The following is an 8,361-nucleotide window of genomic DNA, read 5'->3' as shown; positions in this document are numbered from 1 at the left end:
TTACTTTTTGGCACTCGATGGTGCACTCTCAGCTTTTACATTTACATTCCTTGGGGGATTTTGCTCTTATAGAACTAAAAAAGGAAATTACATATGATGGCCCCATTAAAAACCTTTCTCCCCCTTTAGAAAGGAAAAGGGTGCCATAAAAAAGAAAAAAAACATAAAAAATTACATCAAGTTACACATAGTATCGCCGAAGCTCATCCGCATTCCAAGATCTAGGAATGTCGTTGCCGTCCATATCCTTCAATCTGTATGAACCGGGTCTTGACGAAGATGCTACTAAGAAAGGTCCGTCCCATTTCAGCTGCAACTTGCCCACTGTATCTGGATTGGCCACTCTCCGAAGCACCAAATGTCCTGGCTCAATATTCTTTAGCCGAACTTTTCTATCTCGCCACTTGATTGTTTCGGCTTGATATTTATTGATATTCTCCACAGCTTGAAGCCTGATCCCTTCTAAAGCATCTTTTTCTACAGAATAAGCATCTTCAGAACCTGATTCTGCCGAAGCTACTACTCTTATTGATCCAGTTTTTGCTTCCTCTGGAGTTATTGCTTCGTCACCGAATAATAACTTGAATGGAGTAAAGCATGTAGATCTTGATGTTGTTGTGTTGTGGCTCCACACCACTTTGGTTAACTGATCTGGCCACTTTCCCCTGGGTTGATTGAAGATTAACTTCATTATTCCTGTCATTATAATGCCGTTGGCTCTTTCAACGAGGCCATTTGACTCCGGATGTCTGACTGATGCAAAATGGATCTTCGTACCAATTTGCTCACAGAAATCTCTGAAAGCTTCGGAGTCGAACTGTGTTCCATTATCCACGGTGATGGCCTTTGGTACTCCGAAACGACAAACAATATTCAGCCAGAAAAACTTTTGAACGGTGGCCGAAGTTATTGTGGCTAAAGGCTTTGCCTCAATCCATTTAGAAAAATATTCTACCGCCACTACAACATATCTTAGGTTCCCTTGGGCCGGTGGTAACGGACCTAACAAGTCAAGGCCCCACCTTTGCAATGGCCAGATGGGTTGTATGAGCTGTGTTAAGGACGAAGGTTGTTTTTGATCTCTTGCACATTTCTGACAACCTTCGCACTTTTGAACTAATTCCGCCGCATCCGAAGCTGCCTTCGGCCAATAAAACCCCTGACGGAAAACTTTTCCAAGTAACGGCCTAGGTCCAATGTGAGATCCACACAGGCCTGCATGTATTTCTTTCATCAACTCTACGCCTTCGGTTCTAGATAAACACTTGAGTAGCGGAGCACAAACTCCATGCTTGTATAACTCCCCCTCTATCATGACATATGGACGAGCTCTTGCCTCTATCCTTCTGTTATAAGCTTCGTCATCTGAAAGGAATTTACCCTGTAGGTAAGAGATGATTTCAGTTCTCCAGTCTTCGCTATAAACAGGAGATATATTGAGGATTGCTCTTTCAAGAAGTTCCACCGAAGGTGCTTTTATTGTTTCGAAGAACACATCCGAAGGTAAAGGCAGCCCCTGTGCTGCTGACTTAGCTAGCAAATCAGCATGCTCATTTTGTCCTCGAGGGATATTTTTGACAGAAAATCCCTCGAAGGAAACTTCAACTCTTCGAACCATATCCAGATACTTTTCAAGCTTCAGATCTTTAGCCTTGCAACTCTTGTCAATATGTCCCGAAACAACTTGGGAATCAGTTTTAAGAATGGCCCTTCTGATTCCCATTGCTTTTAGCTTCCGAAGACCCAGAAGCAGGGCTTCGTACTCGGCAATGTTGTTTGTGCAACTAAAATCAAGTTTTGCCGCATAGCAAGTTTTAACTTTGGAAGGTGAGACCAACACAGCTGCCGCTCCCGCTCTGAAGGTTCCCCAAGACCCATCGCAAAACACTGTCCATGCTTCGGCGTCTTTATTTGTTTCTTCCTCCTGAGCCCCTGGCGTCCAGTCAGCAATGAAGTCTGCTAACGCCTGGGACTGAATCGAAGATCTATGAACATATTCAATACAAAATTCATTGAGCTCTGCAGCCCATTTTCCAATCCTTCCAGTAGCTTCTTGGTTCCTCATAATATCCTTCAGAGGTTGTGAGGAAGGAACAATTATGTTGTAAGCTTGAAAATAGTGCCGAAGCTTCCTGGATGCCATCAAAACAGCATATAACACCTTCTCTAATTCTGTGTAGTTTTTCTTTGACATACTAAGAACTTCAGATACAAAATACACTGGGACCTGCCTCTTAACTTGGCCATCAAGCTTCTCCTGGACAAGTGCTGCACTTACCGCTGAGTGCGAAGCTGCCACATATAATAACAAAGGAGCCCCTGGCGTAGGTGGAGTTAGTGCTGTTAGATCTATCAAATATTGTTTCAGCTCTTCGAAGGCCTTCTGCTGGATTGGTCCCCATTGAAAGACTTCGGCTGACTTCAGCACTTCGAAGAATGGTAAGTTTCTCTCTGCTGATCTGGATATGAATCTATTGAGAGATGCCAACCTTCCTGTCAACCTTTGAGCCCCCTTTTTTGTAGTTGGTGGCTCCATCCGAAGTATAGCTTCAATCTTACTTGGATTAGCTTCAATTCCCTTTGTTGAAACCAAGCATCCTAGAAATTTCCCCTTCTTTACTCTGAAGACACATTTTTCTGGATTCAACTTTAAGCCAGCTTGTCTAAAACTGGCGAAGGTCTCCTGCAGATCAGCAATATGATTCTCCTGTTTCGTGCTTTTTACAATGATATCATCAACATAAGTTAGCACATTTCTGCCTATCTGAGACTGGAGAACCTTCGCAGTCATTCTGCTGAAACTTCCTCCAGCGTTTTTGAGCCCCTCAGGCATTCGAAGATAGCAATATGTGCCACTTGGAGTTATGAAGCTAGTCTTCGGCTCATCTTCCTTCTTCATCCAGATTTGATGATAGCCTGAATAACAGTCTAACAGACTCATGAGCTCTGAAGAAGCTGCTGCATCAACTAAAGAGTCTATCCTTGGCAATGGGAATTCATCCTTCGGACAAGCCTTGTTAAGATCTGTAAAATCGATACACATTCGCCACTTGCCATTGGCCTTTTTTACCATAACAGTGTTAGCTAGCCATTCTGGGTACTTTACTTCTCTGATAACTCCTGCACTGAGGAGTCTTTTGACTTCGTTACGAGCACCTTCGGCCTTATCATCTGACATTTTCCGAAGCCTCTGCTTTCTGGGTCTGAAGGATGGATCGACATTGAGCGAGTGCTCGATAACATCCCTATTAACTCCACAGAGATCATTGGCTGACCATGCAAAAACATCTTTGTTGTTGAACAAAAACCTTATCAAGGTTTTCTCTTGTTCTCCGGATAACTGAGAGCCCAACAGCACCTTCTGCTCTGCTATATCCTCACATAAGAGCATGGGCTTCGGCTGATCTGCTGAAGCTGCTTTCTCCCTTCTGAATTTGTATTGTTCACAAGCTTCAGCTCCATCTATGTTATGGATTGCTTTTGAGCCAGTCCAGTTTCCTTCGGCCCTTCTGGCAGCTTCCTGACTTCCATGAATAGCGATGGATCCTTGATCCGAAGGTATCTTCATGCAAAGATAAGCAGAGTGAAGAATTGCTTCAAAAGCATTGAGGGTGCCATGACCAATAATTGCATTGTAAGGGTATTCCATGTCAACAATGTCAAACACAACTTGCTCAGTTCTAGTGTTGTTGATGAACCCGAAGGTCACTGACATGGTGATCTTGCCCAGTGCTACAATTTGTCTTCCTCCGAAGCCACAGAGAGGATGTGTAGCATCATGAATCTTATCTTCTGGCTCTTGCATTTGTCTGAAGGCCTTAGCAAATATGATATCAGCTGCACTGTCTGTGTCAACTAAGACATTATGGACCAGAAATCCTTTAATAACACAAGAGATAACCATGGCATCGTTGTGTGGGTAATCCTTGAGCTGAAGGTCCTCTTGGGAGAAGGTAATAGGAATGTGAGACCATCTTGACTTGATGAAGGGTCCTTGCACCCCAACATGTTGTACCCTTCTCTGTGCTTCCTTCTTTTGTTTCTTGTTAGCTGGCTCTGAGGACGAACCACCTGTGATCGGGAGCACCAGCTTCGGGTCCGAAGCAGCTCCAGCTTGGTCGTTGAACGAAGCCATCAGCTCGAAAAGTGGAAGTGAGTTCACCGGAGGTGGGCGCCAATGTTGGGGACTTGTTCTCAAATGCTATGAATTAAGAACAAGGCAACATAAAATGTTAAATGTAAACGTCCTTCGTCCATGAAACATTATTCCCTTCAGGATAATGGGCCTTGGACGAAGGTTGATGAGAGTGTAATTACGAAGCTTAAGTCTTCGTAATAAAATTTCAATAGATATTGTAAGACGACATAAAATAAAAGGTACAAAAAGGGGTAAATAAATTATAGACGAATTATATTATATTTACTTAATATATTGAATCATTGAATACAATAATACCTCTGCCTTGGCAAAGGTTGAATTCCAGAATATGCGATTGCAATTACTCGAATGTGTGAACAGTAAAGGAATAATGTTCACTATTTATAGGCATAGGACGCAGCCTGTGAGGAATTACAAGTATGCCCCTTATAAAAGCTTACAACATTGACTCAGACCTTCATGGACTAAAAGGTCATTCTATCTTTAAGTCGGTTTGTAATGTCGAAGCTTCACGAAGAGGAACCTTCGGCCATCTTATACAAACAGCTTCAGCTGAAGACCGCTTCTTCCTATAAGACCTTCGGCGATGAAGCATAGGCCCAACATGCATGTTACAAGTAATTCGAGTACTTGATGCATACATTTAGGGGGAGCTCATTCTATATCTTGTGTCCTTAAAGACTAACATTTTCTTTTAGTGAATTTGTGTAGTTCTTTGAAGAGAATGAGTTTCTCTTGATCGTTTAAAGAGGATAAGTTTCTCTTTGAAATGTCAAGCCTATCAAAAGCTAAGATAGAAATTCATGATTATAATGAAGACCATATGGCATGGAACAAAGGTTCAAATTGTAGAACTTAATCTCCGGGCCTCACAAGTCCAAGTGCATAAGCTAAACAAGTATTCATCACTTGTATGCACACATTTTGGGGGAGAATGGTCTATAATTTGAATCTTTGAGACTAACTTCATTTCCAAGTCTATTATGTGTGTAGTCTCAAATTAGAAAGGAATTTTCGGGCAAAGACAATCACTTCCACTGCAAATTTGATGGGTATCAAAAATTCTTTGCTCCAATAAATGTATCTTTTATACATTTCATAAGGGAATGAGTTTCTCTTTTATATGCTACTCCAACGTCATCTAAAATTGGTAAATATGTATCACATCCTTTTGGATTGCAAATGTCTGAAGTAGCATAGCTTATAAATTCTCCTGTTTAGAACTTAATTGATTAAATAGTGCACATGTTTCTTATGTTGTATGATCATGTTCAATTGATACTCCTTTTATGCCAATGGTACTTTAAGTTGCAAATAAGTATATATATGTGTGCACTAAAATTTGAGGAGAACTTAGTGTAATATGCTATTAGTGATCTATTTATCTATCAAATTGTATCAATTGGTGTTTTTCAATTTATATTTTTCATACATGATCACTAGTTGCATAATCCATACTTGTGCAATTTTCATGTTGCCTCTTGTTGTGATAAGAAAATGCTAGGTGACATCTAGACTCTAGGTATCAAGATTTATCTTGGACCTATGTCACAATTATGCCAACAAGAGCTTGCAAATGAATTCTAAATCCAACACAAGTCTGGAAACCCCTTGAAAAGGTAAAACACAAAGGTACATCACTTATGACACTTATCCATTACCTTTGTGCCATCTAAGGATCCCTTTCATGATAGTGTGTTCACATCTCGCTTAATCATAATTTCGATCCTTTATATTCTTTGTATCCTTTTTGGAGATTTATGACAAAGGGGGAGAAATTGTGCATTAAAGCTTACCTTTAGTCTTATGTAACTAAGTGTTAGAAGACTTTTAAAAAGGGGAGAAATAATTAACAAAAAGGGGAAGGGAAAAATAATTAACAAAAAGGGGAAGTCATAAGAAAAACATAAGATGAAGAAAGTTGATAAGTGCATTCCATGTCATGAGCATCACGTTTATTTTATGACACACTGCACCCTATGAATAGTATGATATAAGTTGTCTATACTTTAACCTAAATATGTGCTTTTGGCATTTGAGTACAAAAGTGTTATTTTTTGAAATGCACATATTTAGGGGGAGGAAACTATATCATAGGATTTAAAATCTTATTTATCAAATCTTATGTAAGCTTTAAATGTGTTGTCATCAATCACCAAAAAGGGGGAGATTGAAAGTGCATTCATCCCTTTTGTGAGTTTTGGTGATTTGGATAACAACACATTTAAAGGTCTAACGAGTTTGCTAAGTGTTGAACAGGAAATTCAGTATGATGAACATACTTGAATAGTGTATAATGATCAGTGAACAAAGGTTCAACACGAGGTTAAATAACCAATGAGACAATGCAAATGGATATAATATGATCTCTATATTGGTTTGAATATATGGACAAGACCTGAGAAATCACTACATACATATGACCAGAATAGAGGACAAAGTGATTTAGAGGATTGGTCAAGCCAAAGAGAATAAGATATGAGGAATCGTGAATTGGCTTGACCATATTACTATCAGTCCATATATGCTTCTATGAGAATCAAACTAGAGCTTGATTTATCTTAACAGTTATATCTAGAAGACATTCAAGCAAGGTTCACAATATTGAAGAAATGATTCTCTTAATGGATGCTCAATATGATGTGACTCAAGAATGGCTTGATAAGGTGAAGATAGCAAGGAAAGGGCTTCGAGGAACTAGGCGAAGGTGAAGGCCAAGCGACGGCTTGTAGACCGAGGTACCATGGCTAAGGTGAAGAAGAGAGTACTTGCACTAAGTCGATGAACTAATCAGCTATGAAGAGTTATAACATGTTGATGCATCAGTAAGGTGACTTGAAGCCATGATTTGAACTCATATAAGGTGATATGGTACAAGTCACAGGGTTTGATTTGAGTTTGCTTCAAAAGGTGAGACAAAGATGTTTGTGATCCTTATGAAGCAATGCCATGGAGAAATCACACATGAGACATCAATGACTCAAGGAGTTTACTTCATTTTATTTTATTTAACTTGAGTATAGGAATCGTCGTACTATAAAGGGGGATCCAAAAAGAAGGTTGGTGTTTGCCAAAGATCAAACCTCTCTATTCAAAAGCTATTTTTGAAAAGCAAAAATCTCTTTAACGTTCTATGGTTGACCGTGGTTAGGGTTGAGAAACCTAGAGTGTTCTTGCTGAAAAGCAGCTGAACTTCTTCAACTGCAGCTGAGCTTTCCAGCTGAACTTGACTTCAGCTGAGTTGAGCTTCTTCAACTGCAGCTGAGCTTTTCAGCTGAGCTGAACTTCAGCTGAGTTGAGCTTTCTCAACTTCAGCTGTGAACCTCTTTGAACATACACCAGCTGAACTTGCCTCCGGGCAGTTGAGCTGGGGTTTTCTCTCCTAAACTCACTGGTCAAGACCGGTTGAACTGGTCCTGAGGGGCAGTTCAGCTGGTCTCTGACCCCTCTGACCTCTGATCTGCAGTCTGCCAGTCAGACTGGCAAACAGGTCGCCAGGAGCTGTCAGGGGCGGTTCAACCGCCCCCCTGGGCGGTTCAACCGGTGTTGGTCAACTTTGACCAGTCTGCGCGTCAGTCTGCCAGTCAGACTGGCAGACAGGCTGCCAGGCCTGCCAGGGGCGGTTCAACCGCCCTAGGGGGCGGTTCAACCGGTCTCAGGCAGAAAAATCTGCCCAAACGGCTAGTTTTTAGCTCCACATATATATACTCACTCCTACCTCTCACCCCATAGCAGGGAGCACGATTTGAACTCCATTTCCAACTTGAGAAACACCTCCCACTCTCTCTCTCACACATCTCTTGCCTCTCCCATTTCAAATCTTTGGAGAGAAATCTTTGAGTGAGCTTGAGAGCTGCGGTTTTTGTGCTTCATCTCCAAATCTCTCTTGCTCTTCTTCATTCGAGCTTTGGTACTACATCGAGTTTTTGTGGATTCATTACTCTTGGAGCTTCTAGCTCCTAGACGACTAGGTGTCTCTTGTGAGTCTCCAAATCTTGTGGAAGACCACAAGAAAGTTTGTATTACCCGCTCGTTTGAGCAAAGATTAGAGTGTGAGCTTGACCTTTGTGGTCGGCAAAGGGAGGATTAGGGTTGAAAGAGACCCGGCTCTTTGTGGGCGCCTCAACGAGGAAGTAGGGCACCTTGGTGGTGTGACCGAACCTCGGGATAAATCTTGTGTCTCTTGTGTTCTTGTTCATTGT

Source organism: Zea mays, chromosome 8, assembly GCF_902167145.1.
Source record: "Zea mays cultivar B73 chromosome 8, Zm-B73-REFERENCE-NAM-5.0, whole genome shotgun sequence".
Classification (NCBI taxonomy): Eukaryota; Viridiplantae; Streptophyta; class Magnoliopsida; order Poales; family Poaceae; genus Zea; species Zea mays.
This window is presented reverse-complemented; position numbering follows the sequence as displayed.